The 10364-nt window shown below is 52.9% G+C and overlaps 1 protein-coding gene across 1 annotated transcript in view; it reads right to left on the reverse strand.

Annotated features, from left to right (window-relative positions):
• Window positions 1–10151, reverse strand: part of LOC138644434 (tubulin alpha-1A chain-like) — a 31363-nt gene extending 21212 nt beyond the window's left edge. The window contains exon 1 of the mRNA XM_069732797.1: window positions 10121–10151. The gene's annotated coding sequence lies outside the window, so the exon portion shown is untranslated. The remainder of the gene's footprint in view (window positions 1–10120) is intronic.
• Between the last annotated feature and the right edge of the window lie 213 nt (window positions 10152–10364).

Raw genomic sequence — 10364 nt, forward strand, 5'->3', positions numbered from 1 at the left:
GGAGGTGGTCCCTCTGCGTCTCGGAGCTTCCAGCAGGCGAGAAAAACCAATAAAGCAAGCTGGACAGAAAAATAGCAACAAAATAACATAAGCAAAACTTAGCTTTGCAGAGCAGCAGGCCACAGGAATGATCCAGGGAAAAAACAAGTCCCACACTGAAACATTGACAGGAAGCATAGATCAAAGCATCAGGTGGAGTTAAGTAGAGAAGAAGCTAAGGAGCTCACCAGATCACCTGAGGGAGGAAACTCAGAAGCTGCAGTACCACTTTCCTCCACAAACGGAAGATCCCAGAGAGAATCAGCCGAAGTACCACTTGTGACCACAGGAGTGAACTCTGCCACAGAATTCACAACAGTCCCCATCTTCAAGCAATATTACTAATTTCACCCTCCGTGGAGGAAAGCAAGATTTACTACACGACCAATACTTCTAATGATCCCCCCGTCACAACTCTTAACATTATGGGAGTCTTGAGAACACTGATTCTGTAAACAACGTAGCAGGCAATGTGGCCCATGACCAGACAGGCCCTTCTGGCATTTGCCAGTCCGGCCCTGGACCCATGAGTCTAGGTGATTGGGACGGGGAGAAGTTGTCCTCAGACTACTTGTCCAAGGCAGCATTTCTACGCATATTTTCTCGGAAACGCTGCAGCATCGCAAAGTAGACGCAGCCAGTGTCTGCGGTTCGGGCAGCATGAATCAGATGACAGGTTCCCTTTAAATTTGGGGCTCCGGTGCAAAGTCTGTATAAAAGCCTCCTGTCACCCTCATTATACAGCAATTACAAAATAGATTACACAATTATTGAGGGCTGAATCAGAATTGCTTTACGAATCATCAACAATCTTGAATAAGCAGATGATACAATGTTGATAGCAACAAGCGTAGATGGCATAAAGGACGTATTACTGATGGTCAGGATGGAAAGCTTGTACATGGGACTCCTGCTCAACACAAAGACGACAGATACTGACCACTGCCCCGCACGACCAGGACACATTTGAGATGGACGGTGACGAACTGGAAGTTGTAAAGGACTTCACCCTACACGGATCAACGATCACTCAAGATGCAGCGACGACACCGGAAGTCAGTAAGTGAATAGTTATGGGCAAATCAGCAATGAAGTCACTGGACGAGGTCTTCAAATCGAGGAACATTTCACTGGCGACAAAGACACGGCTCGTACATACTCTGATCTTTTCTGTGGATACATACGGATGTAACACCTGGACGATAAACAATCAAGACAGAAGAATCAACACCTTCAAAATGTGGTTCTGCAGAAGGAAGTTATCAATACCGTGGAATTTTGGAACAAATCAAGTCAGACATGTCACTGGAGGCAAGAATCACCAAGCTACGACTTGTCTACTGTGGACACATGATACGCAGAGAGCGATCACTGGAGGAGGACATCATGGAAGGAAGAATGGAAGGAACAAGGTGAAGAGGAAGAAAAGCAACCTGATGGCCTGATACTATAAACATAACGGTGGAGAAGACCTTGGTGACCTATCGGCTTCCACAAGATCCATCTTCCTACAAGTCGCTCATCCTTCATATCGCCAAGACTCCAGATAGAGCTGAAGGCCGTTAAATAATAATAACTTCATTCTCAGATACAGAATCGCTGCAGGAGCTTCTCCTGGGATCACAGCTCGGCCTGATTCAAGTGAATGCAATAACAGACATAACCAGAGAGAGGCGCCGTCTATAGGAAAAGAAGCAGACCTTTTTTTCTGACCATTTTATTTTTGGAGACATTCACTGATATAAGCTGTATATTATGTCTACTGTCTATGCAGCCATAACTGGAAACAGCTATGGGAAGGATGGCTACAATGTATCGACATGTATCAGTGTTTACATAATATGCACCATCAACCATAACATAAAGACACTGACTGGCCACACACACTATTGATATCCAAACTAAAGGTTAAGTCTGCAGATCAGCGGGGGTCTGACACCCAGCGCCCCATCATTCCGCAGTGGCGGCCGGGTGTATAAAATGGACAGAAACAGCACAAGGTACAGCGGCTGAAAGCTGTAGATCAGCTCGTTTCTAAAAATTAAGCAAGCCTTCATTAAAGGCAAGGTCATGAATACCATATGCCCAGACAACCCCTTTAAGGTGGCTAATGCAGAGTAAATGCTTTTCCGCTGCATTTCTCTGCACAGACGGGTGAACGGAGTGCCGCTGTGCACTAAACCAGCGCTGTGCCCCTTTATTCTCAGGATCGGTGGGGGTCCTAAAGTCCCGGCTGACGGTCGGCATATATTTTTCAATATGCTATCACTTTATAAGATGGTAATATCTCTCAAGTATCTGCTGCTACTGTCTTGGTGCCACCATCCGAGGTCCCATGGAAGCGATGGATCAGAGCTGTTTGGGCTCTGGGTGGGAGATTTGCCCACTTTATCAGGGTCCTCTTTTGCCAAAAAATCCACAGGGAGAATGGACACGTATGCAGGGGTAATAAACTGCTATAAATCATGTGAGGAATCATTGGGAAATGGATTTATCAACATCTAGATGATGAGGTTGGGAAATTGCTCAGAAGACAATTCCCAGAATGTTAGACCATAGTAAGTGATTTTATTACCCCGAGAGGCGACTTTGTGACTCTATCCAAATACTGGCCAATGCATCTGACGGCTCCTCACACACCGACATTTCCAAAAACCTTTATCCTAATTTTGCAGACACCAGAGGAAAATAGCTCAGATTGCAGTCAGGAACAACACTGAGGTCACTAAGCGAAGTAGTAGTCAAATCATCCAGGATAACGCAGGCAAATTGCAGAAACTACTACCCCCATCATAGAACCCCAGATATATTGCTGCACTAGAAATTCTCTATTGTAATCAGTTAGGCGATGTTCACATGTCGCGTTTTTGAAGTTCCTTCTCTGCTGCTTTTTTTTAATGCAAATTTAAAGCTGCTTTTTTTCCAGTACCAGCAAAAACTATCATTAATATGAGAAATCTCATGAAAAAGCTCGATCTTATTTTCTGGACTGAATTGGAAAACGGCAGCATGGCAATTCTATCAGTCTTTTCGCAAGATTTTTTCACCATACAAAGTAAAAACGCTACGAAAAATAAATAAAAGCACCATGAGTTTTAGATGAATAAAACGAACTTTGCTAAACGTGGGCTGCAGACGGATGACACATATGATCTGCACTAAAAGAACGCAGAAAAAGCGGCTTTTTATAAGCAACTTTACCGCCAGGAGAGCAGGTTCTGCATGCAAAATAAATGCTGCAAGAATGCAACATGTGAACATAGACTTGTGAGAAGTCAGGGCCATCTGTGGTGGATGTGGAGGAGCATTTTACCCAAGAGGTCAGGGGCCTTCTAAACCCAGCAGTCCCAAGCAAATCTGGAAAATGCGACATCACCAGAAACTGTGGAGCCTCGTACTAAACTTTTGAATTGAAACCAGTTTCCCCAGAGTTTCCAACAATCCCCCCGGGAACCCACAGCGTCCTGCCAACCTTCAGCCTCAAAGACCCCTGAATCCGGCCTCGGCTCACTATGGGGGTTTATTAGTACAATTGTGGTCTCAAGGCTAAAGAATTGTAAGAGATGCGGCCCTGATATCAATGCAGGAGCGGGTCGCAGAATGCTCATCTGTCAGACACTTCTGGTATACAGGACCCAGGTGAGAAGCCCCTTGTAGGGTCATATACAGGACCCAGGTGAGAAGCCCCTTGTAGGGTCATATACAGGACCCAGGTGAGAAGCCCCTTGTAGGGTCATATACAGGACCCAGGTGAGAAGCCCCTTGTAGGGTCATATACAGGACCCAGGTGAGAAGCCCCTTGTAGGGTCATATACAGGACCCAGGTGTGAAACCCCTTGTAGGGTCATATACAGGACCCAGGTGAGAAGCCCCTTGTAGGGTCATATACAGGACCCAGGTGTGAAGCCCCTTGTAGGGTCATATACAGGACCCAGGTGAGAAGCCCCTTGTAGGGTCATATACAGGACCCAGGTGAGAAGCCCCTTGTAGGGTCATATACAGGACCCAGGTGGGAAGCCCCTTGTAGGGTCATATACAGGACCCAGGTGAGAAGCCCCTTGTAGGGTCATATACAGGACCCAGGTGTGAAGCCCCTTGTAGGGTCATATACAGGGCCCAGGTGAGAAGCCCCTTGTAGGGTCATATACAGGGCCCAGGTGAGAAGCCCCTTGTAGGGTCATATACAGGACCCAGGTGAGAAGCCCCTTGTAGGGTCATATACAGGACCCAGGTGAGAAGCCCCTTGTAGGGTCATATACAGGGCCCAGGTGAGAAGCCCCTTGTAGGGTCATATACAGGGCCCAGGTGAGAAGCCCCTTGTAGGGTCATATACAGGACCCAGGTGAGAAGCCCCTTGTAGGGTCATATACAGGACCCAGGTGAGAAGCCCCTTGTAGGGTCATATACAGGGCCCAGGTGAAAAGCCCCTTGTAGGGTCATATACAGCAGGGGTGTCAAACTGCATTCCTCCAGGGCTGCAAACAGGTCATGTTTTCAGGATTTCCTTGTACTGCACAGGTGATAATTTAATCACCTACACACATAATGATTGCAGCACCTTGTGCAATGCTAAGGAAATCTTGAAAACACGCATGGTTTGTGGCCCTCGAGGAATGCAGTTTGACACCCCTGATATACAGGACCCAGGTGAGGAGCCCCTTGTAGGGTCACAATGCTGAGGTCGGGAGTCCGGGACCGCAGTATGGTGCTGCCACATTGCGGCAGAGTGGAGGTGGATGTGGCCATGTTGACACCTGCCAGGGTGCGCCACCAGCAGTCAGTAAGACGCCAAACATTGGATTTTGTGCTACTTTCTTGCCGCAGTTCCATGAGGGGCGCGATTCACCCCCTGCACCGTGCTGAGATTTACATAGCGAACATTGCCAGCACGAGCGATGCCGCGGCCACTGTGTAGCCTCAGGGTGGTCAGAAGTCCGCGCCCTGCAGGCTGGGGTCTAAAACGGTTTATGCCTGTCTTCCATGCCCCCCAGAATGTAACATAGAACGTAAAAAACTAACAGAATGTATCTCCGGACGCTGCAGGATCGGATACATTGTGAATGTTTGTTTTTTGTTTTATAAACAGAAAAAGGCGGCAAAACTCACAAAGATTGAGAAATGGAGAAGCAGCAGCTCCAAACAGCCGCTCACACCCCACCTCCCGATCACAGCCCCTGAAAATCAGCACACCCACTGTGAAAAATCAGCACACCCACTGTGAAAAATCAGCACACCCACCGTGCTCCAGGTGCGGAGGGAACATTATTAACCTTTGATTTGCTGACAGTTTCCACCCCACAGGGTAATAATTAACTGTGATAGAACAGTTCCATCTACAGCACATAGAAGGATCAGCAGTATTCAACCCCTCCCCCATACACATGCACGCTCAGCCATTCCTCCTGACCTCCCCTCCCCCATACACATGCACGCTCAGCACAGCTATTCCTCCTGAGCCCCCTCCCCCATACACACGCTCAGCACACAGCTATTCCTCCTGACCTCCCCTCCCCCATACATATGCACGCTCAGCACACAGCTATTCCTCCTGAGCCCCCTCCCCCATACACACGCTCAGCGCACAGCTATTCCTCCTGACCCCCCTCCCCCATACACATGCACGCTCAGCACACAGCTATTCCTCCTGACCCCCCTCCCCCATACACATGCACGCTCAGCACACAGCTATTCCTCCTGACCCCCCTCCCCCATACACATGCACGCTCAGCACACAGCTATTCCTCCTGACCCCCCTCCCCCATACACATGCACGCTCAGCACACAGCTATTCCTCCTGACCCCCCTCCCCCATACACATGCACGCTCAGCACACAGCTATTCCTCCTGACCCCCCTCCCCCATACACATGCACGCTCAGCACACAGCTATTCCTCCTGACCCCCTCCCCCATACACATGCACGCTCAGCACACAGCTATTCCTCCTGCCCCCCCCATACACATGCACGCTCAGCACACAGCTATTCCTCCTGACCCCCCTCCCCCATACACATGCACACTCAGCACACAGCTATTCCTCCTGACCCCCCTCCCCCATACACATGCACGCTCAGCACACAGCTATTCCTCCTGACCCCCTCCCCCATACACATGCACGCTCAGCACACAGCTATTCCTCCTGCCCCCCCCATACACATGCACGCTCAGCACACAGCTATTCCTCCTGACCCCCCTCCCCCATACACGCTCAGCACACAGCTATTCCTCCTGACCCCCCTCCCCCATACACATGCACGCTCAGCACACAGCTATTCCTCCTGACCCCCCTCCCCCATACACGCTCAGCACACAGCTATTCCTCCTGACCCCCCTCCCCCATACACATGCACGCTCAGCACACAGCTATTCCTCCTGCCCCCCCCATACACATGCACGCTCAGCACACAGCTATTCCTCCTGACCCCTCCCCATACACGCTCAGCACACAGCTATTCCTCCTGAGCCCCCCTCCCCATACACGCTCAGCACACAGCTATTCCTCCTGACCTCCCCCATACACATGCACGCTCAGCACAGCTATTCCTCCTGACCCCCCTCCCCCATACACATGCACGCTCAGCACACAGCTATTCCTCCTGACCTCCCCCATACACATGCATGTTCAGTACACAGCTATTCCTCCTGCCCCCCCCATACACATGCACGCTCAGCACACAGCTATTCCTCCTGACCCCCCTCCCCCATACACATGCACGCTCAGCACAGCTATTCCTCCTGAGCCCCCTCCCCCATACACGCTCAGCACACAGCTATTCCTCCTGAGCCCCCTCCCCCATACACGCTCAGCACACAGCTATTCCTCCTAACCCCCCCCCCCATACACATGCACACTCAGCTATTCCTCCTGACCCCCCCCCATACACATGCACGCTCAGCACACAGCTATTCCACCTGACCCCCCCCATACACATGCACACTCAGCTATTTCTCCTGACCCCCCCCCATACACGCTCAGCACACAGCTATTCCTCCTGACCTCCCCCATACACATGCATGTTCAGTACACAGCTATTCCACCTGACCCCCCCCATACACATACACGCTCAGCACACAGCTATTCCACCTGACCCCCCTCCCCCATACACATGCACTCAGCACACAGCTATTCCTCCTGACCCCCCTCCCCCATACACATGCACACTCAGCACACAGCTATTCCTCCTGACCCCCCTCCCCCATACACATGCACGCTCAGCACACAGCTATTCCTCCTGACCTCCCCCATACACATGCACGCTCAGCACACAGCTATTCCTCCTGACCCCCCTCCCCCATACACATGCACGCTCAGCACACAGCTATTCCTCCTGACCCCCCTCCCCCATACACGCTCAGCACAGCTATTCCTCCTGACCCCCCCCATACACATGCACGCTCAGCACAGCTATTCCTCCTGAGCCCCCTCCCCCATACACATGCACGCTCAGCACACAGCTATTCCTCCTGACCCCCCATACACATGCACGCTCAGCACACAGCTATTCCTCCTGACCCCCCTCCCCCATACACATGCACGCTCAGCACACAGCTATTCCTCCTGACCCCCCTCCCCCATACACATGCACGCTCAGCACACAGCTATTCCTCCTGACCCCCCATACACATGCACACTCAGCACACAGCTATTCCTCCTGACCCCCCTCCCCCATACACATGCACGCTCAGCACACAGCTATTCCTCCTGACCTCCCCCATACACATGCACGCTCAGCACACAGCTATTCCTCCTGACCCCCCTCCCCCATACACATGCACGCTCAGCACACAGCTATTCCTCCTGACCCCCCTCCCCCATACACGCTCAGCACAGCTATTCCTCCTGACCCCCCCCATACACATGCACGCTCAGCACAGCTATTCCTCCTGAGCCCCCTCCCCCATACACATGCACGCTCAGCACACAGCTATTCCTCCTGACCCCCCATACACATGCACGCTCAGCACACAGCTATTCCTCCTGACCCCCCTCCCCCATACACATGCACGCTCAGCACACAGCTATTCCTCCTGACCTCCCCTCCCCCATACACATGCACGCTCAGCACACAGCTATTCCTCCTGACCTCCCCTCCCCCATACACATGCACGCTCAGCACACAGCTATTCCTCCTGACCTCCCCCATACACATGCACGCTCAGCACACAGCTATTCCTCCTGACCTCCCCTCCCCCATACACATGCACGTTCAGCACACAGCTATTCCTCCTGACCCCCCCCCCATACACATGCACGCTCAGCACACAGCTATTCCTCCTGACCCCCCCCCATACACATGCACGCTCAGCACACAGCTATTCATCCTGACCCCCCTCCCCCATACACATGCACGCTCAGCACACAGCTATTCCTCCTGACCTCCCCTCCCCCATACACATGCACGCTCAGCACACAGCTATTCATCCTGACCCCCCTCCCCCATACACATGCACGCTCAGCACACAGCTATTCATCCTGACCCCCCTCCCCCATACACATACACGCTCAGCACACAGCTATTCCTCCTGACCCCCCTCCCCCATACACATGCACGCTCAGCACACAGCTATTCCTCCTGACCCCCCTCCCCCATACACATGCACGCTCAGCACACAGCTATTCCTCCTGACCCCCCTCCCCCATACACATGCACGCTCAGCGCACAGCTATTCCTCCTGACCTCCCCTCCCCCATACACATACACGCTCAGCACACAGCTATTCCTCCTGACCCCCCTCCCCCATACACATGCACGCTCAGCACACAGCTATTCCTCCTGACCTCCCCCATACACATGCACGCTCAGCACACAGCTATTCCTCCTGACCTCCCCTCCCCCATACACATGCACGCTCAGCGCACAGCTATTCCTCCTGCCCCCCCATACACATGCACGCTCAGCGCACAGCTATTCCTCCTGACCTCCCCCATACACATGCACGCTCAGCGCACAGCTATTCCTCCTGACCTCCCCTCCCCCATACACATGCACGCTCAGCACACAGCTATTCCTCCTGACCCCCCCCCCCATACACATGCACGCTCAGCACACAGCTATTCCTCCTGACCCCCCCCCATACACATGGACGCTCAGCACACAGCTATTCCTCCTGACCTCCCCCATACACATGGACGCTCAGCACACAGCTATTCCTCCTGACCTCCCCTCCCCCATACACATGGACGCTCAGCACACAGCTATTCCTCCTGACCTCCCCCATACACATGGACGCTCAGCACAGCTATTCCTCCTGACCTCCCCTCCCCCATACACATGCACGCTCAGCACACAGCTATTCCTCCTGACCCCCCTCCCCCATACACATGCACGCTCAGCACACAGCTATTCCTCCTGACCCCCCTCCCCCATACACATGCACGCTCAGCACACAGCTATTCCTCCTGACCCCCCCCCCATACACGCTCAGCACACAGCTATTCCTCCTGACCCCCTCCCCCATACACATGCACGCTCAGCACACAGCTATTCCTCCTGACCCCCCCCCCATACACATGCACGCTCAGCACACAGCTATTCCTCCTGCCCTCCCCCATACACATGCACGCTCAGCACACAGCTATTCCTCCTGACCCCCCCATACACATGCACGCTCAGCACACAGCTATTCCTCCTGCCCTCCCCCATACACATGCACGCTCAGCACACAGCTATTCCTCCTGACCCCCCTCCCCCATACACATGCACGCTCAGCACACAGCTATTCCTCCTGACCCCCCCATACACATGCACGCTCAGCACACAGCTATTCCTCCTGCCCTCCCCCATACACATGCACGCTCAGCACACAGCTATTCCTCCTGACCCCCCTCCCACATACACATGCACGCTCAGCACACAGCTATTCCTCCTGACCCCCCCCCATACACATGCACGCTCAGCATACAGCTATTCCTCCTGACTCCCCTCCCCCATACACATGCACGCTCAGCACACAGCTATTCCTCCTGACCCCCCCCCCCATACACATGCACGCTCAGCACACAGCTATTCCTCCTGACCCCCCTCCCCCATACACATGCACGCTCAGCAGAGCAAACAGGTTTCCCTTACACCCGGATATTACCGGCGTGTCCTGATCCGTAGCTCCTCCTTCCCGCCCCCCATCCACACACGCTATGAAGGCTCCGCCCATGGGCGTGCTGCTAAGGCCGCGATTATTAGTATTCCTCGTAGAGGGCGTGTCTGTACGTCACTGCCCCGCCCCTGTTATGATCAGTGCGGGGGTTGACGCCGCAGTACTGTACAGCCGCAGGGCGTGTCCTCACGATGTAGCTCCTCCCTCTTCATGTCCGATCCTATAGGAATCT

This window comes from Ranitomeya imitator, chromosome 7 (genome assembly GCF_032444005.1).
Source record: "Ranitomeya imitator isolate aRanImi1 chromosome 7, aRanImi1.pri, whole genome shotgun sequence".
Taxonomy (NCBI): domain Eukaryota; kingdom Metazoa; phylum Chordata; class Amphibia; order Anura; family Dendrobatidae; genus Ranitomeya; species Ranitomeya imitator.